Below are 24,559 nucleotides of genomic sequence, written 5' to 3'. Positions count from 1 at the left end.
AATTTATGTAAACTCAGGAAGATACAGAGAGACAAAAAAATTATATCACTACATGTATTTAGAGAGAGGAGGAGAGAATGGTTTGGAGGAAGGAATTAAAGATATAAGAGGAAACTTTAGAGGCTGATGGATCTGTTCACCTTCTTGATTGTTGCTATGATTAATGGATTAACACATATGTTATTACTTACCACACTGGAAAAAAGAAATGCATGCAGTTTATTGCATGTAAATTATACCTCAGATAGGCTGTTGCAACTAAGCATATGAATATATATTTACAGAAAATGCAATAGAAAGACAGGCAACTACAAGTGAACTGTCAGGGACTCCTACAAATTCATCTGTACGAAACCTGGTAAAGTATATGTTTTCTAAGCAAATACTAGAATACAAAATCACACCATAATAGAGATAGGTTTTCTGAAAATGTCACCTAGAATGTCAAAATCTGTCCTGGTTAAAGGGAGCAAAGACTCAGACTTTGGGGATCTCTCATCAAATATGAGCCTTTGGGCACATCACACAATCCTTCTACGGTTTCTGTTTGGAGATTAACATCTATAAAATAGAGTTAACACTGCCACCTAATTCACATGATTTGGAGGCTTTTGAAAAAAAGAATATCATCATATTAATCTTTGTGATATTAAATTCTTTATGTATTTTACTTCCAGATTCTGAATCAAATATTATGCTCATTCTAATAGTTTATACATCAAGACTGCTATCTTGCTCTTTGATTTACCCTAACAATTTTTCATTGAACACTAGACTTCTTGCATGAAACAATAGATATTGTTTCATTATTTTATTTCCTTCATTATTACTTTATTATAATTCATTTTTCTTCATTTGAGATTATCACACTCTACCTTCTACAAGGCCTGTATTTTGGGGGGCTCCATGGGTGTGATCATGCTTGGCTTGGAGATCATTGTAGCTGTCTATACCTGAGCTGAATTTTTTTGCTCTGGGCACCAAAATGTTAGTTTCCTCCAGTGATACTTTGTTTTTCTCTGCCTGTTTGGCTTAGGATTATTTATTTATGCTCTCTGCAAAGACAACTCCCCCTTTTTCTACTTTTCCATGTTAACTCCTCTTTTATTCTTGTAGTTTTACATCTGCAAAGTGGAGGTAACACTGATACTTATTACCATGTTTGGCATGCTTTTGTAAAAATTAAATAAAATGGTTGGAATGTATTTAGCTCAGTTAAACCATATAAAAAGAAATCATATTATCTTGAACATTACAACTGCCAACTTCACAAGTGCACTCATATCTGCTCTGGGCACTGTCCCCTCTGAAGGCCTCTGACCCAGACTTGCTATATGGTTGGAGGGAATGAAAATATGGGGCCCAGCTACAGCTGATTAAAACCAGCCTAGCCTTGATCCTGCAGGTTTGGGAGCAGAGTTCCAGCCAAGGATTCTGAGGTGTTCACTTTCATTGATAGGAATCAAACAGAGACTATTCATCCAGGAGTTAGAGCTTAGCTGTGTTTATATTACTGCCAGTTTAACAGGAACTTCTTGGAAAAAATATTGAGTGTATGCGTACATATGAATGAGAGGAGGACTGACAATGTGTGTTGATTTTCTGACCAGATGTCTTGTATCTGGAGGTGTCCAATATGGGTTTCAGATGGTGATTTCTGGGGAGTCTTGTCCTGCACATTCTTGGGACATGACTCTCCTGAAGATCCTAGGGATTCACTTTCAGTAGTTATTGGATGAGCACTTTCAAGCTGTGTCAAAGGAGGGGTGTGTGTGATGAAACTTATGATGAGGAATCCATGAAGGCCCGGTTCATCAAATAAAAAAATAATGCCCAGAGCATGCTGTGTCTGCAGATGGACAGTCTGTGAACAGAGGACATGCTGTGTACTACTTACTCAGTAAAAGTGAAGGAAGGTATTGTGAGCCCAGACGCAAATCTCCCCTGCAGAGTGGCCTCAAGGGGGCACTCAGAACACTTCAATTCCAGGATCATGTGTTCACAAAGTCAAGGGAGGGTGACTTTAGTCATCTAGAGATTCCTCCAAGGATATCTGTGTCCCCTTCTGTCACAGGGATCAGTTGTTCTGATCAGTAGTCAATGTCATTGTGGACACATGGACAGTCCAGCTGCTGAGAGTAGTGTAAGCAGATCTGATAACCACAGGAACTGTCGGAACCCAGAGGAGCTTAGCAAGGGACTGCAGATCTTGGCCAGCTACAACAGATGTAATGAACAAAAGTGTAGCTTAGCAATCCATACTCAGGGTGCCTGCCATGGACAGTTCCTGCTGCCACCTACAGCCAACAATGTGAATGTTCAAGACCCAAGATTTGCTTTGTGGGACCCACATTTGAGGGAAGAATGTAGGAACCCAGTTCTACACATCTCTACAGGGCCAGCAGGACTGACTGAGGAGGTTCTCAGAAAAAACAAGCCCAGAGGCAGGACGAGGGTAGAATATGTAACCCAGGGAACAGGTCAAGGGGCAGATGAGGGGAAGCTCATGATCACGAGCCAATAAGTAGGTACAGGGCAGGTGCAAGGAAAGATCTTTTTTTTGTAAAGATCTATTTTATTTATTTCTCTCTCCTTCCCCTTGTCTGCTCTCTGTGTCCATTTGCTGTTTGTTTTTCTGCACCCTCTTGCATTATCCAGAGGCACTGAGAAACTGTATCACTTTTTTGTTGCGTCATCTTGCTGCATCCACAGTCCATGTGTGCAGCAACACTCTTGAACCGGCTGTGCTTTTTTCATGTGAGATGACTCTCCTTGTGTGGTGCACTCCTCTGTGGGGTGGCTCTCCTTGTGGGGTGCATTCCTCACATGTGGGGCACCCCAATGCAAGACACCCTTGTGGGGCATGGCACTCCTTGTGTGCAGTAGCATTTCGTGTGGGCCAGCTGTCCACTCAGGAAGCCCTTGGGATCAAACCCTGGACCCTCCATATGGTAGACAGATGCTCTATCAGGTGAGCCACATCCACTTCCCTGAAGCTCAGGATCATTGATTCCGGACCATACTGAGACCAGAAGACAGGGTAAGGGACAGGTAAGGGGAATTCCAACACTACTGAGTCTAGAGGACGACACCATGGAGCGTAACCTCCATAACTAAGAAATGTGCAGGGAGCACTCAGCAACATGAAACCCAGGGACAAGGACTAAAATCAGTGCAGTGGGAGATCAGTATCACTGAGCTTAAGACCATATGGAAGAAAACCTCAGGGACATGGAGCCAAGGGGTAAGAAACAGGGGTAGGTAGAAGTCAGAAGCACTCATCCCAGGAACCATGATGAGGGATAGATGCAGGGGAGCTGAAAACCACTAGTCCAGACCAGAACAAGGGACAGGTGCTTGGGGTAAAAGGAGCATGTAACCTAGGTGACTGGACTTGAAACATGTATAGGAGGAGCCTATGAGACTACCTTTCAGGATAAGACTTCTTTAGTAATCTTAAGGATTCGATAAATCTGGTTTTCACTCAGCTACATGGACAAAGACAGAGATTTAGTGAAATTTCATTACTACATTTAAATTTGGGTAATTTCATTGATAAATAACAACTATAATGTTATGTGAAACAAAACAATATACAAAGAAATACATCCTAATTAATTGATGTAAACAAAATACCACCCTCACAATCAATGCAAAAACCAAGGAGATGTGGAACTATGTCACCCATGAAAAATGCAATTTGATATTCAGCACAGTGTCCTCACAGTGAAAAAATCACTCCACATGTGGATTTCATTTTCCTGCTGGCCCCTGCACTCACAGCACCTCCATGCATGAACTATGAACGTCCAGAATTCCTCATGCACCAGATCCTAACCTTGGAACACGCCTTATGATGTTCTTCTGAATCTTCAAATCCTCCCATAATCATGGTGACTGTAGTATACTGGCTAAGTTCTTTTCAGCTCATGTTACTGCTTCACAAACTTGGTATCAGGCTGGAGTTGAAGGTCATATGAAATTTATTAATTAATCATTAACTAATATTATTGAGTAGCCAGGTTGTAATATTTTTCTTTCATGTTATTTTCTGAGATGATAATTTAGAAAGATATATTTAGAAATGAGTGGATCAAAGTTGATCAATGATCAAGTGAGTGGGGTTGACCTGCACCAGTAGCACAGCTGTGACATTGACACGCCTGACAGGGCAGGACCAAGGCAACCAGTGCTTGAGCAATCATGGTGGCCAGCGGTGAGGGTGCATATAGGTGCTTTCTGACTCCCAGAGGGAATTATACCACTAATATGAGTAATGAAAATATATAACAGCTCTGGCAATTTTCTTAAATTTTACACATGAAGTTACAACTGAGGAATAACATCAACAAATTGGAGAAAGTGGCACCAAGTATCCTTTCCTCCACTGATCATTCAAAAATAAATTAGAATTTATTATAATCAGCATTGTCAGGGAAAATATACACATTATATGGTATATACATATCATATATGCTATCTGTGAAGTAGATATGTACATAAAGAGACCCAAACAAATACATATATATATAATCCCTGGGAAGAGGGGTACAAGGAACTCATTCCCTGAGCCATTATTAAATCTTTGGCCATGCCTGACACCCCATTCCACACATTACCTGCCTGATGTAAAGGAACATGATTTCAGTGAGGGACACCCCAGGAAAGGGACCCTATTCTCTGAAGGCTCAGACAGCAACTTCCTCCCACAGTTCCACTAGGACAAGGAACTCCCCTCATTCCTTTCATTTTACATACAAACTTGCCTCTCAAATGCAAAAATGAAGATTACTTAGAACTGAGTAGGCTGAGAACAGAGGACACTGCCAAGTATTATTGTGCAAGGTTATTTTGTCATGGCAAACCCAGACAAAATTCTTCCCTGCAGGGCACAAGTGACTGGACTGTAGAGGAAGTTCTTGACCACTAGGTGGTGATGAAAGTTCAACACAAGGAGCTGGTTCAGAACATGTAACCCCCAGAGAATAGCCATTGCATCTTTTCTAAGCATTGCTACGATATACCTACAATTCAAAATCAGAACAGTTTCTTTCAATATTACTACTTGTCTGCTTAAATATATTCATACTTATATAATCATATAAAATTCTATGTAAATTTTGGGAATTTACATTTACAGGGATGGTCAAACTTATATTTACCATCATTGTCAAGTTATTAAATGCCCCCATATCACACCTCTTCTTCCCACTGCCTGCCTTCAGAAACTCCCATGAACACTGTCTCCACATTGATGATATAACTTCTTCCATTGCTAGAGTCACAATAATTCCATAGTAGAATAGCAATAAGGCCACACTAATCTATATTTTATTTCTCCGTCCTGAGGACCTGGGATGGTGATGTCCACCCCACCTCTATATCAAGAGGGGGTTTAGATCCCACATGGCTGATGGATGGGATTGGAGCACAACACCATGGTTGAATAAATGACAGGCGATCTGAGGGCCACTCAGAGCCAAGAACTAAGCTTGGAAGCCATACTAAGGAAAAACAGGAGACAAACGATTCATTTGGTGTGCAATTTCAGCCTGGGTAACCCCAAAGAGCCTTACTATAACAAGGAAAATTAAAATGGATTATGGAAAAAGAGACAACAGAGCAGTGCTTAGTCTGACATGTACATTTCAGCAAGAGGAGGAGATTTAGATGTGTAATCCATTATGGTTTAAAGATTCCGAAACTGGCATAGGCTTTCTCTTTGTTTCAGCCTGTATAAAAATTGCCCTGCTTACAGAATCCCACTGCGGTCTTTTCTGAGTCTGATTGGAAAAGACTCACCAGGCTGCCCTGAATAGCCTTAGATGTCTGATCCTGGAGACCACTGGCAGAGCCATTTCTGCTTTCTTTTTTCTTAATTTATTTTTTCTCTCTTTAATTTTTTTTAATGTTAAATTCAAAAATTTCTGCTTTCTTAAGGTGAGCCCGTGTTTGGAAATGTTTCCTTAGAATACAATACAACTTTCCTATTTCTGACTCCTCAGTGGAAAGCACACAGGCTTAAATATAAAGAGGTTACCAGGTGGAAAATTAAATGCATATTGTATATAAGAATTACTGTGGTCTATGGCTCTTGTGAAGAGAAGTTCAATAATTAGGAAAAAAAAAAGAAAAAGATAGGATGTAGAATTTTTCAAAGTCAACACGTATTCTATATCTAACCTTTAAACCCATTGCTATATGCCATCTTACTAGTAAGGGAACCTGACATTATATTGGGCTTCAATTTTCAGGAGGTTTTGGATCACAGAGCGGTTCAACAATGGCAGTGGAGGAATACTGGTATAGGATAATATTGACAGGTGATATATGGCTGACAGGGAGCTATACAGGGCATATGTCCAGGGTGCATGGTAATGTTTGGATATACTCATAGTGGCAATAATTAAAAACTACTGCTGGGGTGGGTAACTGGGTTCCTGGCCGGGGGTGCTCTGTCGTGGTCACTAGGGGAGCAGCAGCAGTCCCCCAGGTGCAACGGTAAGGACCAGGAAGGAAGGAGGATCCAACAGTGAGACCATGATACTAATGACTATGCTTGTGAGCCTATATACCTGCAATAAGAACAAGGCCTAGAGCAGCATTTGTGCCTAGGAGTTTCCTCCTGACAGCCTTCATGTTACTCAAATGTGGCCAGTCTCGAAGCCAAACTCAACATGTAAATGCAATGCCTTCCCCCCAGCGTGGGACATGACACCTGGGGATGAGCCTCCCTGGCACCGAGGGATCACTATCAAGTACCAACTGATGATGCAACTGGAAAATGACCTTGAATTGAAGGTTCAATGCGGATCTAGCAGAATATTCCTGTCTACATATAATAACATGACTTTAAAATGCTGTTTGACCTAATGTAAGGGGAAAATGGAAAGGAGAAATGAGTTTATATGGCTACAAGTCTCTGAAAAAGAGTCTGGAGGCTGTCATAAGGATTGCCCTTATGCACAACTGAGCAGAATCTAAGAGACAGATGAAGTAGATACAACCCCAGGTATTGGTTCCTTTGAGGGCTAAAGAGACCCACGGGCTCTATGGTCATGACAGATGGGGTTCACTGCCATGTCAGATGGCCCTTCTTTGGAGCTGGTGTTTCTGCATGATGAAACTGGATTCAGATGGAATCTCTTTTCATTAGACTTTCATGCTACTTTACTGGAATTGTAGTTGGTGTTGGGGTTTAAGATATATTTCGGGGATTTGAATCTCTGGACTGACAATATGATAGCCAGGCCCTGAGCCTCAACAGACTTCAGCTCCTACAATCTGATTTATTGGACTCACCTCACTCAGCTAAGATGGAGTTGAAGAAGGACAACCACCACACCATGGAGCCTAGAGTGCCTACAACTGAAAGCAGGATTGCATCCAGTATCCATGTGGAATCTGAGCCTCCTCTTGACATAGAGATGCCACGGACATAACCAATCCAAGATCCACTGAGAAAAGGTGGCATTGGAGTGGAGTGGGAAAAGTGGACATGGTGGCTGATAGAGGTATGGGGAATGGCAGGAAGAGATGAGAGGTGGAGGCGCCTTTGGGACTTAGAGTTGCCCTGGATGGTGCTTCAGGGGCAATCACCGGACATTGTAAATCCTCCCAGGGCCCACTGGATGGAATGTGGGAGAGTATGGGCTATGATGTGGACCATTGACCATGAGGTGCAGAGGTGCCCAAAGATGTACTTGCCAAATGCAATGGATGTGTCATGATGATGGGAAGGAGTGTTGCTGGGGGGGGGGGGGTGAGAGGTGGGGTGGGGGTGGTAGGGTTCAATGGGACCTCATATATATATATTTTTAATGTAATATTATTACAAAGTCAATAAAAAAAAGACAAATGCTGAATTTGATAGCATCTCTCCTCAGAATCTGCTGAATTTTTATAGTAAGCTCAAAAAACAGTGATTTTTCAATATACTATAATGTATGTATTTGAGAATATCAATGGTTGTCCAGAACCCCCTTTAAGTCAACATAGTCAGTAATGATCTTGGTTATCTTCTTTCATGCTGAAATGAGGAAAAAACTTTCCTACACTGGCAGATATGTGAGAGTTTTTCTTTTGAAAAGAACTTTGCTTCCTTCAATTTTATTTATTTCCCTTAAATCTTTGCAAATAAATTCATGAAAATTAGACAGATACTCTTTTAAATTGCTGGATTAATGTGAAAGTTACTAAATGAACTGAGGGAAACACCTGAGTGTTCTGTGCACTGGACTCAGCCCCCACTGTAGAATGAGGACAGGATTTTCCAAGATACAAGGGAGGGAGGATAGGGAGGGGCAGAGTGAGATAAGGAGGAATTACTGTTGGGATCCAGGTCTTTGCCTCCTAGGGCAGCCCATGTCTCTTTTCTCATTCTAGGATACTCTTATTTTAGGAAGAATCTCTCAGTTTATCTTTGAGGTTTTGATGGACTCCCAGTAATGAGCTTCTGAGTCTTCACTTCTTAGCTTGCACCTTCTGAATGACCTCTGGGGAGTGAAACCACTGTCCTTTTCTCTCTGTCCTGAGACTGCCTCCTTGTGGTCCCCTCTCCATTGTGCCTCTGCCCTCCCCTCCTCAAAATGGTAACCTCTGCTTTGGATCCTGGAAACCTGATGGTTTTGTGGAGCCCCTGCCTCTTGTCACCTGCTGCTACTCCCACAGGCACTTCATCCTCTCCACTGCCCCAGGAAGTAATCCATTCATCTCTCCTTGATCATTGGTACCTTTCCCCAAGTGCAGACAGGCTATTTCAACAGTTCCATTGCCATCATATTGGGGTCTGCTTTATAAATGGGCTCGATACCTTTTGTTCCTCTCCCAACTTCATCCTGCCCTGCTTGCTGGACAACTGCAAACAAGGGGAGATGTTATTGTGATGCCTCACAGTAACACTAACACAAACTTCCAGCCTCCCTCATTCCTCTCAGGTTTTGGATGGATTTGTGACCTACCACTTTTATGCAAAGCTTTCAAAACTTTGGCCAAAATTATTGCATTTTAACACCTCACTGTCAAAAAGAAACACTCCCTCATGTTCTTTACTCAAAATGCATTTGAAGATGATTCAGAAAATGAAGGACAGCTCCCAGAGGTCATAATGGCAGAAGAGTTTGGGTCTGTGCTGCATTGTCCTACCTCAGCTGCTGCTGGAGGTGAAGGACTTAGGAGGTCTCTCCAGAAATAGGTACTCCAGAGCTCCCTTCTTCTGCAACAGTCTCCCAGGCAACAGAGTTAACCTCCAGGTGGATCCGAGTAAAAAAACAAAACAACCTTTTGCTAAAAGCCACAGGAGTCACCCCCATCATGAAAACAATGAAGTGGGCTGTAGAGTGAACCAAAACCATCCAGGGACACATAGAACTCATCAAAATGTTCCTTAAACCTGTGGACTCAAAACAATTGTTTATTTACACAAGTCAGTCCTTTGCCCTTTCCCCACACCAGGAAGTTGTAGCACTCCTTGAATGTTTTGGCACTAATGGTAGAGTGGTCCTACATTACCTCAAATACCAGCCATGGGGATGAACCACAGAGAAAAACAACGTGAAACTTAATATTTTTTAAACTATTTAATTAATTTATTTATTTCTGTCTCCTTCCCCCCCCCCCCCCACTGTCTGTTCTCTGTGTCCACTTGATTGGTGTTCTTCTGTGTCTGCTTGCACCACCAGTGGCACCGGGAAACTGCGTTTCTTTTTTGTTATGTCATCTTGCGGCATCAGCTCTCCACCTATGCATTGCCACTCCTGGTCTGTCTGTGCTTTTTTCACACAGATTGCTCTCCTTACAGGGCACACTCCTTGGTGGCATCCCTGTGTGGCAAGGCACTCCTTGCATGCTGCAGCTCTGCACGTGGGTCAGCTCAACACACGCGTCGGGAGGTGCTGGGTATTGAACCATGGACCGTCCCATATGGTAGGAAGGTGCTCTGTCTGTTCAACCACATCCGATTCCCCAACTTAAAATTAATGTTCACAAAGGAAACAGAAACTCTGATACATTTTGATGCTTGTGGCAAGATATTTCAGAATATGATCTACTTAGCATGTATACTATGATTTGTGTTTATGTATAAAGAAACACCCATAGGTATAGATTTAATTTTCAAAAATATAATTTGTAATAATACACTAATCATTATAAAAGAGAGTATATTGCTCCTACTATTCATAATCCAGATCTACCTCCAAAATATTAAAAAAGAGACTAAAAAGCTTCAAAATGTGTCAAAGTGTTTACTTGTAAAATTAGCACCCCATTGATTTTTTCACTGTAAAATTCACTTACTAAGGTATTAATTTTTGTTTCATTTAGGGAAGTTCAATTTGTCAGGGGAGTGAGGTATGCCTTGATTTTTTTAACATTTATGTCTGTAATTATTTTGCAATATCGACCTGCTGACTGTATTTCTTACATTGACCAGAGGAGGAAAACTTTGCTAACAGGGAGTTTAGTGATTTGGTTTAACTTATTTGACAGGTGATAATGGGGGGAAACCTGCTCCTGCCAGGAAGTAAGCCTATTGACAAACTGGAAGACAGTGTTAGAGAATATGCATAGCTTAAAATGAATTACTTAATTGAGAAACAGACAAATTAACAAATTTAAGACAATCGAATAGTAGTGACTGTTCATTCCTATCATTTACTGACTTCTGAATCGCAGTGGTGTAACTGCTTTGTTTATCTCTTATTTATGTAATTCCAGGTAACTTATGGGTATCTCTGACAATATCTTCGTGTGTTTCATAAATATTTTCCAACTAGAAACACTTCAAAAATAATTGAAAAAATGCCTTTAGGTATTGTGTGTATTTCATGCCATGACTAATAGCATACCATTTTTCTCATGCTATTGGATAAGTAATTGCTTAAAGTTAGACCACACTTTTTATTCATTCAATAATGTGTTTATAATGCAACATTTAAAAAGAAATCATTTCAACTAATCAATTCCCAGACTCCTCATGAACATAAAATGAGAAAATAAATGAGTACTGTTTTAAGGTTCTAATTTTGAGGTAATTTCACTGACATATACATAAAAGCATATGCTGTGAAAATTTCATTACACATAAGCTTTAAAAATATGCTCCCACTATGAACAAATGAACAAATTTCTCCAATAATCCATCTCCTTAGGATGTACATCTTGTTCAGCCTTGAAGTTCTTATTTATCTCAGTCTTGCTTGGAGAGGAGTTAAACTGAGTTCATACGGAACAAGATGACATAAGACATTATGAGAAGCCACCTCAAGGATTTGAGCCAGTACCTGCAGGATGACCATTAGGTTCTGCCTGTGCTCACTCTGCCCTCAGTGTTGAGCAGGAGGAGGCATAAGGCTGGCATCCCCTTGGAGCATGAGGGATGGCTTCCTCCATGGCCATGGTCATCCACTAAAGGACACTGGGGATGGAGACAAAGGTTCTGGTGGTGGCCACAAACTCCATTACGGCACCAGGTTGAGGGGGGATTTTGGGTGTTGGCTTCTAAACATTCACAGAAAGCCCCTCTAATCCCCATCAGACCTTCAGGCACATACTTAGCAGAGATCTTTATTTTGCCCTGGAAAGTTCTCACAGTTGTATTGTTGTGGAAGCAGAGCGATTTAATAATCACATATTGAAGGCTCAGACTCAGGAATATTCTTGAGAAGGAAAATTTAATAATGACCATCTGGGCTTGGGGATTCCTTTCCAAAAATCCGAGCCCTGAATAGGATTTCTGGGTTCCTTTTATACAAAGGATGTAGGTGTGGGGGAGTCAAATGATGGTTTTATGAAAAAAGGACTTTTCTTTGTTAGTTTCTTAGAGTTTTTAGTGTTTGAGTAGGAGATAGGTTTTGAATTAAAATATCTCCCACATTCCAGGTAAACTTTAATTAACAGATCACCCACCTTCCTTCTGGATGTAACATTTTTTTTTACGATTTATTTATTTATTTATTTGTTTATTTATTTATTTATTTATCTCCTTTCCCCCCACCACCACCCACCCCCCCGCCCCACCCCGGTTGTCTGTTCTCTGTGTCTATTTGCTGCATCTTCTTTGTCCGCTTCTGTTGTTGTCAGGGGAATCTGTGTTTCTCTTTGTTGCATCATTTTGTGTCAGCTCTCCATGTGTGCGGCACCATGCTTGGGCAGGCTGTACTTTCTTTCACGCTGGACCATTCTCCTTACCCACTCTCCTTACAGGGCACACTCCTTGAGCATGGAGCGCCCCTACACAGGGGACACCCCTGCGTGGCACTGCGCTCCTTGCGTGCATCAGCACTGCACCATGGGCCAGCTCCACAAAGGTCAAGGAGGCCCAGGGTTTGAACCACGGACCTCCCATGTGGTAGATGGACGCCCTAACCACTGGGTCAAGTCCGCTTTCCTGGATGTGACTTTGAATACACATTCCATTTACATCTTTCTGAAAAGTAAAGCCTATAGTGTCTGTATTACTTAACTGGCTTTTTAGTCACTAGGCTCTCTTGGATAAAGAATTAGATTATTTTGAACTCATGCACAGGCTATATTAGTATCAGGAACCCATTTAAAAGCAGAGCATGGGGTTTATACTGTCTAGGATGGAAGTCCACAGGTAGCCTGAGAACCTGAACCAAAAGCTTCAGGAGAGCTTGGAGGAGGACTGCAGGGAGAGGAGGATCTCTTGTCTGGGTAATGTGCAGTGTCTTTGAGAGGAAGCTGGTTGATGCCTCAAGCTCCAAGACTTTCAGGCAGCACCTCCCTGATATTCAATTGAGCTCCTTTGAATGGCTGATCCTCCAAGAATTGAACATGCTCTGGATATCATGTAGGAGCTCATAAGATCAGACTCAGCTGGCTGTCCAACCTAGCTTCTGCTTTATTTCTCTATGGAATCAAAGTAAACAGCTTGTTATTCCCCATTTTTGGGGCAGCTGGCGTTGGCCTTGACACACAATTGCTCAGAGGCTCAATCTACACTTGAATGCAACTAGCAGAAGGGAGGAAGAGAACATGCTGGCTATCATATCAACCATGTGGGTATTACAATGATAAACCTGGGGAATAAGAGGAGGTGGAAGGAGAAAGCACTGAACTGTTTCTAGGACTGAAATGCTTTTCCAATCACACAGCATCATAGAAATTCTTACTGACTGTTGTCACATAGAACTCTAGATGCAGAAACAGCAGGGCAAGAAAGAGCCTCAGGTGCAGGAGTGAGTTGATGTACCCTATGGGGAAAGACATGCAAATATGCCCTCTCCCTCTGGGCCTGAAATCCAGTCCAGGCCCAGACCTTGCAGCTCTGAGAGAGGTGCCCCTTTCTTGTGTCTGAGCTCTCGCTACTCTAAGCCCAGGACTGAAGAAGAGGAGACACCATGAAGTGTATGCTGGTCTGGGCTTTCTTTTGGTCAATTCTCCACGGTAATATTAACTAGAAATTGGTTTTGCTGCACTATAAATGTGTTTGTTTGCATTTGTATATCTGTGGGACTATGTGTGATTATCTGTGACTCAAATTCTAATGTCTGTTTGCAGGTGTCCTATCTGAAGTTCAGCTGGTGGAGTCTGGGGGTGATTTGAGACAGCCCGGAGGATCTCTGCGCCTCTCCTGTTCAGTTTCAGGAGTTACCATTGATAACAATGCCATGAGCTGGGTCCGCCAGGCTCCAGGGAAAGGGCTGGAGTGGGTGTCAACTATTGATATTTTTGATAACACATACTATGCAGACTCTGTGAAGGGCCGATTCACCATCTCCAAGGACAATGACAAGAATCAGCTGTATCTGCAAATGAATGGCCTGAAAACTGAGGACACCGCCCTTTATTACTGTGCTAAAGACACAGTGAGGGAAAAGCAATCCTGACCCAGACAAAAACCTCTTCTATTAGGTGGCCATGAGGGAATGCTCAGAACTCACTCATCACAAGGAGCAGCTGCAGGACCAGGTGCAAGGAAGTGGTTAAAGACTGGTTTCCTGTCAGGATCTAGAGATTCCTCTCCAGCTGTTTCACTGGGAAGCATTTCTAAGTTTATCATTCTGCCTATCACTGATGTAGTAAGTGAGAATAGTATTGACTCAATAGGAGGAAGTAAAATTATGTACAAAATCACACAACTCTCCTTAAGAAAGCAGAAATGGCTCTGCCAATATTTTCCTGGTTCAGAATTCTGAGTAGTTCATGACAACCTGGTGAATCTTTCACAAAGAGAGTGAAGGCCAAGGACTCAGTAATATTTCTTATTAGGAAAATCACTGTGATTCACATGAGAACCAAGAATGAGGCTGTTCCATTGTATTGGATTGGATTTCAAATTGCACTTCTACTCACACCAAAGTGATCACATCAGACTCAACATTGACTTTTTTGTCTATTTGTCTGATGATCCATTTTATTTTCCTTGAATCTTTTTTCCTACATTTTCCTTTGTTCCTTATAGTCCTTGTCAATGATTTATGTGTTTCCTCTGGTCTAAATCCCAAGGGTCAGACTTACTACCTAGATGTTCTGTGGCTCCTGCAGGTTCCCGTGAAAGGCAAAAGGGACTTCTTCACACATCATTGCCTGGGACCTCTCCACTGTCCTCTGTGTGTGGAATTATGTGGGAAATACAAATGGTCATTTCTATCCATGCAGATAATTTTTCTTTCGTTAAAATCGGATTTAAATAGCAAGTTGATCTCTTGTGCTGCTTAAACTGTCATGCTCTCACCTACATTTCCTATGACATTGTGGAGAACTGCAAATAAAAGCAGCATGAAGTCACAGCTTTCCAGGTAGCCACCTGTCTAAGAACTCTGAATTTCCTTCCATACGCTTTCTATGGCTATCCTCACTCATTTATTTCCCCTCCATTCTCTAATGTGAAAATAACACCATGCACAGGTCTGGGAGGAAAAAGTTACTTTCATGCCTTTCATAATGCTTAGGCTAAAAAAAAAAAAAGACAACACAATGCTTTACAAAATATTCTTTATTAAATGAGAGAGCTTAATCATGTGACTTAAGAAAATTTGGAAAATGAGTTGCCTCCTTGAGGTGTCCATTCTTGCCTAACTGCTGCATTTACTTGGAGGCAAGTGTGTTCTCATTTCATGTAGGAAATGCCAGATTAACTGCCATCTTCCATGGGAATGAAGATTTGATATTCTCATGATTAATTGGTCAAGGGTTATGGGAAAATATTGTTTCATCCTTTAGTCAGGGCAGGAGAGAGCTAGTTCTGTGTCATATCTAACTATTGTTCCCTCAGTTTTTTGTGTTATTTTGTAGGTATATTCACAAATTTTTTCTTTCAAAAAATTTGCAATGTAAAAACTTATTGTCATATATAAAGTGCAACACAAAATTATTTCTTTCCTTAGTCATGTTAAGCAGTCTTAAAGAAGAGCCATCATTGTGCAGGATTCTGTGGGGTCTTGAGGTGAGTAGCATAGAGAGGACTTTTAGCAAGTGGAGAGGACAGTTTGTCACATCGTGTAGGTGTCCTGCTCTAGTATAGAAAACAGGGCTCAGCTCTCATTGCTGATTGAATTTTCAAGTGTAAGTGGATCAGGGTCTGTCCGTGAAACGGTGTTTTGCCTGATATGATCTTGTTGAATTTGCATTAAAGGAAAAGCTGAAGAAATCATCCTGACGGTCTCCCATATGGGGTTTCAGGAAAGAAAGTGTTCCATGAGTCTGTCCTTCTTACATGTGGAGGAGATGGAGGTAGAAACATTCCCCTTGTGGAAGCTGTTAGAACAACACTTGAGTGAACAGAAAAAGAACAGCTGCAATAACTAAATGGATGAATAACACAAATAAATGTGGATCTATCAGTTTATCATGGGAAAATAAAACCACAAGCATTTGCAGCACAAGTAAATATTGAATTGCTTCTGGATATCATCACAATATTTAATATACAATTTTTAGATCTAAGAGCATCCTTAATTTCTAGGCATGTTTGTACAATAATAATGGTAAATTTACAAATATATATATATGGTTTTAATCATATATTTATAGATAAAGCATGCAGAAAGTACTAAGTTTACATATATACCCCCACGATTTTACCTATTAACTCTATACATTCATGTGTTATTATTGCAATTTATGAAACAATATTGTTATAATTGCAATTTTAACTCTGGTCTGTAGTTTACATTAGGACTCACTGTGTTGTAGATTTATGTTTCTAAATTTTGTATTCTGATAGTATGTATACAAATATTTTTCAATTAACTCATCATAATTTTGTATTTTATATTTCCCAATACATACAGCATATTCTATTTCAAAAGTTCTTTAGGTCGCAACTGAAAGAATATTGAAATGCTAATAAATATAATGTATTATCAAAATCTATATCAGCAAAATATTGTTTCAGTTGTACAGTGATTGGATCAGTAATTACAAACAAATTTATATAGGTAACATAAAATGTAGAATCATAACATCATGGTTATAATAATCCAGAATGAAGGGGTTTAATATTTTAAGAGTTACGAGCAGGTCAGATACTGTTGTTAAACAGAGAAGCACTGGACATTAAAATCCTTTTTTGTAAGTCTTATATATATCAGACTTTAATCCTTGAATGCCCCATTTATTATACATTGGGATGTATTAAATATTTTAACCGAGGTAACGGCCATGAGTCCCCTTTTGTCAAGACAATTAGCAATGCCATAAACAATGTAATGTTAATTTGTTAGTCATTGATCCAAACATCCATTGCATTATGAAATATTACAGGGAAATGGTTGCTATGGCCATTAGAAATTTATGCAATACAAAGATTCCAATGTATGGGTGAATCATACATGTTTTTCCTTTTTTTCCATATTTGGAAATTGTCATAAGATAATAGAGGACAATTTTTCAGATTGGAAATTATTATAAATGGCACTCTCTGTTTGACTTGACAAGAGGAATTTTTAGCATACATATTTCAGAGGCTAGAAATCCAAAACTTAGGCATAAGCATGACTATGGTATGCCCTCAAAATCCCTAGCATTATGTTTTTTTCTTTAATTGATTTTGTAAAAATATTACATTAAAAAAATATGAGGTCCCATTCAACCCTACACCCCCACCCCACCACTCCCCCCCAGCAACACTCACTCCCATCATCATGACTCATCCATTGCACCTGGTAAGTACATCTCTGGGAATCTCTGCACCCCATGGTCAATGGTCTACATCATGGCCCATACTCTCCCACATTCCATCCAGTGGGCCCTGGGAGGATTTACAATGTCCGGTGATTGTCCCTGAAGCACCATCCAGGGCAACTCTAAGTCCCAAAGGCGCCTCCACCTCTCATCTCTTCCTGCCATTCCCCATAACCATCAGCCACCATGTCCACTTTTCCCACTCCAATGCCACCTTTTCTCTGTGGACCTTGGATTGGTTGTGTCCGTTGCACCTCTATGTCAAGGGGAGGCTCAGATTCCACATGGATACTGGATGCAGTCCTCTTGCTTTCAGTTGTAGGCCCTCTAGATTCTATGGCGTGGTGGTTGTCCTTCTTCAACTCCATCTTAGCTGAGTGAGGTGAGTCCAATAAATCAGATTGTAGGAGCTGAAGTCTGTTGGGGCTCAGGGCCTGGCTATTATATTGTCAGTCCAGAGATTCAAATCCCCTAATTATATCTTAAACCCCAACACCAGCTACAATTCCAGTAAAGTAGCATGAAAGTCTTGTGCAAAGAGATCCTAATTGAGTCCAGCTCCATCACGCAGAAACACCGGCTCCAAAGAAGGGCCATTTGCCATGGCAGTAAACCACATCTGCCATGACCATAGAACCTGTGGGTCTCTTTAGCCCTCAAAGGAACGAATACCTAGGGTTGTATCTACTTTATCTGTCTCTTAGACTCTGCTCAGTTGTGCTTAAGGGCAATCCTTCTGAAAGCCTCCAGACTCTTTTTTAAAGACTCGTATCCATATAAACTCATTTCTCCTTTCCATTTCCCCCTTACATTAGGTCAAACAGCAATTTAAAGTCATGTTATTATATGTAGACAGTGATATTCTCCTGATCCGCATTGAACCTTCAATTCAAGGTCATTTTCCAGTTGCATCATCAGTTGGTACTTGATATTGATCCCTCGGTGCCAGGGAGGCTCATCCCCGGGTGTCATGTCTCACGCTGGGGGGAAGGCATTGCACTTTCATACTGAGTTTGGCTTTGAGACTGGCCACATTTGAGTAACATGAAGGCTGTCAGGAGGAAATTCCCAGGCACAGAGCTGCTCTAGGCCTTGTTCTTATTTCAGGCATATAGGCTAACAAGCATAGTCATTAGTATCATACTCTCACTGTTGAACCCTCATTCCTTCCTGGTCCTTATCGTTGCACCTGGGGGACTGCCACTGCTCCCCTAGGGGCCACGACAGAGCACCCCCGGCCAGGAACTCAGTACCCCCCCAGCTTTAGTTTTTAATTGTTGCCACTATGAGTATATCCAAACATTACCATGCACCCTGGACATATGCCCTGTATCGCTCCCTGTCAGCCCTATATAACCTGTCAATAGTGTCCTATACCAGTATTCCTCCACTGCCACTGCCGAACCACTCTGTGATCCAAAACCTCCCAAAAATTGAAGCCCAATATAATGTCAGGATCCCTTACTAGCAAAATGGGATAAGGCAATGGGTTTAAAGGTCAGGTACAGAATACGTGTTGACTTGGAAAAATTCTACATCCTACCTTTTTCTTTTTTTTCCTAATTATTGAACTTCTCTTCACAAGAGCCCTAGACCACAGCAATTCATATATACAATATACAGTACTCGCACACATCCACCATAGAACCTTTTCCCTTTCACAGTGATATTCTTATAACTTATTCATATCATATTTACTTAAAGTGATGTACAGACTCTGAGACAATAGCTTTCAAACAAGGCGACATCCACACTTACATTGTGGTCCATAGTTTAGGATATACAGTTTTCTAAATTTTTAGTTATCCTATGTTTTACATTATGGTTTACAATATTAGTCTGTCGCCCCCTATATGTTTATGGTGTAATATTACATGTTTTATATCCATCCCTGTGCACTCTTGCGAAACTCCTCTCTTACCCCACATTTACTTTGCTTTCACACATTTAACATCCATTTTCCCATCCCCTTGGTGCCCACAGTGACAGGCAACCTCCATTTCCCGAGGAGCCACGTCCAGAGACACTTGCAACAGTGTTCAGGGCCAACTTGCTCAACTGCCCCAATGCCGTGGGAGCCACCCTTTCTCTCGAGAGATACGGTTCCCTCTATTTGATGGCATTAGTCCTCCCCAGGATGTGGGTCCACCCCAACTCTCACTACTTGGGTCTCTACCCAATGGTACCAACCACTCCGGCATAATGAGCATTCAGACATTTCCCAGGAGCCCATCCCGCATCAGACCATCCCCTCTAAGCATCCTAAACAAGTAACCCTCTTAATTATATTTTGATACGATTTTCTCAGCATTTTACTCTCAACCAACACCTGACACTCTCCTATGTTCGTATGCTACCCTTCCCTCCCCCCACTTTTTGGGCAATATTACCCATCCGCCCATCCCCAGACCCCCTCAAACCCGCATAGCCCCACCCAAAGGCAACCCCTTGCCCCCATTTTATCTCTTCTTTGTGTTCATACTTACCGCCAGCTCATCATAAATTCCACCCCTGCAGACCTCGGCTCACATCCTTCCTCCACCCCCCGATTTCCTGTAAGCCTATTTTCCAGTCTCTAGCTCTCTGAGGCAGCTTTCTTATTTCATATCATTGAGGTCATGTAGTATTTGTCCTTCAATGCCTGGGTTGCTTCACTCAACATAAGATTCTCAAGATTCATCCATGTTATCACGTGTGTTTGTAGTGTATTTGTTCTTAAAGCCGAGTAGTATTCCATTGTGTGTATATACCACATTTTATTGATCCACTCATCTGTTGATGGGCATTTGGGTTGATTCCAACTTTTGGCGATAGTGAACATTGCTGCTATGAACATTGGTATACATATATCGATTTGTGTCCTTGTTTTCAGTTCTGCTGGATATATACCCAGCAGTGGTATTGCTGGGTCAAATGGCAAATCTATGGTTAGTTTTTTGAGAAACCGCCAAACTGTCCTCCAGAATAGTTGAATCCTTCTGCATTCCCACCAGCAGTGGATGAGTGTTCCCCTTTCTTCACATCCTCTCCAGCATTTGTATTCTTCTGTTTTTCTCATAGCTGCCAATCTTATGGGAGTAAGATTGTATCTCATTGTAGTTTTGATTTGCATTTCCCTGATAGCTAGAGATTTGGAGCATTTTTTCATGTGCTTTTTAGCCATTTGTATTTCTTCTTTGGAGAAGTGTCTATTTAATTCTTTTTCCCATTTTTTAAATGGGTTGTTTATCTTTTCATTTTCAAGAAATAGGAGTTCTTTATATATGCAAGTTATAAGTCTCTTATCAGATATATGGTTGCCAAATATTTTCTCCCACTATGTGGGCTCCCTTTTTACTTTCTTCACAAACTCCTTTGAGGTGCAGAAGGCTTTAATTTTGAGGAAGTCCCATTTATCTATTAGTTCTTTTGCTGCTCGTGCTTTTAGTGTGATATTCACGAAGAAGCCATTTCCTATTACAAGGTCCTGTAGATGTTTTCCTACACTGCTTTCCAAGGTTTTTATGGTCCTGGCTCTTATATTTAGGTCTTTGATCCATCTTGAGTTGATCTTTGTATAAGGTGTGAGATGGTAATCCTCTTTCATTCTTCTACATATGGCTATCCAGTTCTCCAGACACCATTTGTTGAATAGGCCACTCTTTCCCAGTTGAGAGGGTTTGATGGCTTTATCAAATATTATATGGCTATATATGTGAGGTTCTATATCAGAACTTTCAATTCAATTCCATTGGTCTGTGTGTCTCTCCTTATGCCAATATCATGCTATTTTCACTACTGTAGCTTTGTAGTATGCTTTGAAGTCCGCTAGTGTGATTCGTCCAATTTCGTTTTTCTTTTTCAATATGTCTTTGGCTATTCGGGGCCTCTTTCCTTTCCAAATAAATTTCATAGTTAGTTTTTCTAGTTCCTTAAAGATGGCTGTGTTGATTTTTATTGGGATTGCCTTGAATGTGTAGAACAGTTTTGGTAGGATAGACATCTTAATAATATTCAGTCTGTCTATCCATGAACAAAGAATATTCTTCCATTTGTTTTGGTCTTCTTTGATTTCCTTGAACACTCTTGTATAGTTCTCTGTGTATAAGCTTTTTACCTCTTTAGTTAAATTTATTCCTAAGTATTTGATCTTTTAATTTACTATTGTGAATGGTATTTGTTTCTTGATTTCCTCCTGATCTTGCTCATTATTGTTGTACAGAAATCCTACTGATTTTAGCGCATTGATCTTATAACCTGCGACTTTACTATACTCATTTATGAGTTCCTGAAGCTTTGCTGTAGATCTCTCGGGGTTTTCTATGTATAGGATCATGTCATCTGCAAATAATGAAGTTTTGATTTCTTCCCCTCCAATATGAATGCCCTTTATATCTGGTTCTTGCCTCAGTGCTCGAGCAAGTACTTCTAAGACAATGTTAAATAGGAGCGGAGACAATGGGCATCCTTGTCTTGTTCCTGAGTTTAGAGGGAAGGATTTTAGGATTTCTCCATTGTAAGCAATGTTGGCTGTAGGTTTTTCATATATACTCTTTATCATGTTCAAAAAATTTCCTTGTATTCCAATATTTGTAGTGTTTTTATCAAGAAAGTGTGCTGTATTTTGTCAAATGCTTTTTCTGCATCTATGGATAAAATCATGTGATTTTTTTCCTTCAATCTGTTTATATGGTGTATTATGTTGATTGATTTTCTTATGTTGAACCATCCTTGCATACCTGGAATAAATCCCACTTGGTCATGGTGTATAATTCATTTAATATGTTGTTGAATACGATTAGCAAGTATTTTGTTAATTATTTTTGCGTCTAGATTCAGTAGAGAAATTGGTCTGTAAATTTCCTTTCTTGTGGTGTCTTTGTTTGGCTTTGATACTAGGGTAATGTTGGCATCATAGAACAAGTTCGGCAATGTTCCTTCTGCTTCGATTTTTTGGAATAGTTTCAGCAGAATTGGTGTTAGTTCTTTCTGGAATGTTTTGTAGAATTCACCTGTGAATCCATCTGGCCCTGGACTCTTCTTAGTTGGGAGATTTTTAATGACTGATTCTATCTCTCTGCTTGTGATTCGTTTGTTAAGATCATCAATTTCTTCTTTCGTCAATATGGGTTGCTTATGTGTTTCTAGGAATTTGTCCAATTCCTCTAAATTTTCATTTTTGTTGGAATATAGTTTTTCAAAGTATCCTCTTATGATAGTCTTTATTTCTGTGGGGTCGGTGGTGGTATCACCTTTCTCATTTCTTATTTTGTGTATTTGCATCTTCTCTCTTTTTTTCTTTGTTAGTGTCGCTAAAGGTTTGTCAATTTTGTTGATCTTCTCAAAAAACCGCTCTTGGTCTTGTTTTTCTGTTCAAGTGCTTTCTTAGTTTCTATTTCATTTAGCTCTGCTCTTATCTTTGTTATTTCCTTCCTTCCTCTTCCTGTTGGGTTACTTTGTTGTTGTTTTTCTAATTCCTTCAAATGTGCAGTTAGCTCTTCAATTTTTGCTCTTCTTTTTTGGTATATGAATTTATGGCTATACATTTCCCTCTCAGTACTGCTTTTGCTGCATCGCATAAATTTTGGTATGCTGTGTTATCATTATCATTTCTTTCAAGGTAGTCATTGATTTCTTTTGAGATTTCCTCTTTGACCCACTGTTTTTCTAAGAGTGTGCTGTTTAATTTCCAAATTGTGGTGTGAAATCTGGGCTTCTGTCCCTTGCAAATTTCCAGCTTCACTCCACTGTGATCAGAGATATTGTTTTGTATGATTTCGATCTTTCTGAATTCATTCAGCCTTACTTTGTGGCCTAGCATATGGTCTATCTTGGAGAATGATCCATGTGCGCTTGAGAAAAATGTATATCCTGCTGTGTTTGGGTGTAATGATCTATATATGTCTATTAGATCCAGCTCCTCTAATATACTCTTCAAATGTTTTGTTCCTTTAGTGATTCTCTTTTGAGATGTTCTGTCCAGAGTTGATAGTTGTGTATTAAAATCCCCCACTATAATTGTAGATATATCTATTGTTTCACTTAGTTTTTCCAGCATTTGCCTCACGTATTTAGGGGCTCCCTTGTTAGGAGCATAAATATTTATGATTGTTCGATCGTCTTGACAGATTTTCCCTTACACTAAAATGTAGTATCCTTCTTTGTCTCTCACAATTGTTTCACATTTAAAGTCTATTTTGTCTGATATTAATATAGCTACTCCTGCCTTTTTTTTGTTATTGTTTCCTTGTATGATTGTTTTCCAGCCATTCACTTTCAATCTCCATGCGTTTCTGGGTCTAAGATGTGTCTCTTCTAGACAGCATACGGATGGGTCATATTTCCTTATCCAATGTCCCAGTCTGAATCTTTTGATAGGTGAGTTTAATCCGTGGACATTCAGTTATTACTTTCAAGGAATTATTTGCATTAGCCATATTTTGATTGGATTTGTGTTTGTCATATTTTGTTTGTATTTTTTCCCTTCTATTTTTGTCTTTTTTTGTTGCTCTTATACTCTCCTCCAACTTTGCCTGTCCAGTTTTTTCCTTTCTTCCTGCAGAATTCCATTTAGAATTTCTTGAAGGGGAGGTTTCTTGTTAGTATACTCGTTCAGTTTCTGTTTATCTGTGAATATTTTGAACTCTCCATCATGTTTGAATGCTAGTTTAGCTGGATAGAGTATTCTTGTTTGGAAATTTTTTTCCTTTAGTACCTTGACTATATCCTTCCACTGCCTTCTTGCCTCCATGGTTTCAGATGAGAAATCAGCACTTAATCTTATGGAGCTTCCCTTGTGTGTGATGGTTTTCTTTTCTCTTGCTGCTTTTAGGATTTTCTCTTTGTCTTGAGAATTGGATAATTTGACAAGTATATGTCTTGGGGTGGGCCTGTTGGGGTTTATGACTATTGGAGTGTGCTGTGCTTCTTGGATATGTACATCTATCTCTTTCAGTAGATTTGGGAAGTTTTCAGCCATTATTTCCTGCAACACTCCTTCTGACCCCTTTCCCTTCTCTTCTCCTTCTGGAATGCCTATAATACGTATGTTTGAGTGTGTTGCATTGTCATTCAGGTCCCTAAGTCCTAGCTGGATTTTTTCTATCTTTTTATTGACCCCTTCTACTATCTGTTTGATTTCTGATGTACTGTCTTCCACATCACTAATTCTCTGCTCTGCCTCTTCTAGTCTGCCAATATTTGCTGCAAGTGTATTTTTGATTTCTTGAACTGTGGAGTTCATTCCCATCATATCTGTTATGTTTTTGTGTATATCTGTAATTTCCCCTCCAAGTGTTGTCTTCATGTTGTTAACCTCTTTCATTACTTCATCAAATTTGTCGGTGATAAATGTTCTGAGATCTTTCATTGCTTGTGCGAAGTTCTGCTCCTCCTTCTAATTTTTAGTTTGTTGATTGGATACAGCCATGTT

This window comes from Dasypus novemcinctus, chromosome 19 (genome assembly GCF_030445035.2).
Source record: "Dasypus novemcinctus isolate mDasNov1 chromosome 19, mDasNov1.1.hap2, whole genome shotgun sequence".
NCBI classification, from domain to species: domain Eukaryota; kingdom Metazoa; phylum Chordata; class Mammalia; order Cingulata; family Dasypodidae; genus Dasypus; species Dasypus novemcinctus.
The sequence above is the reverse complement of the archived record's forward strand: the minus strand, read 5'-3'. Positions refer to the sequence as shown.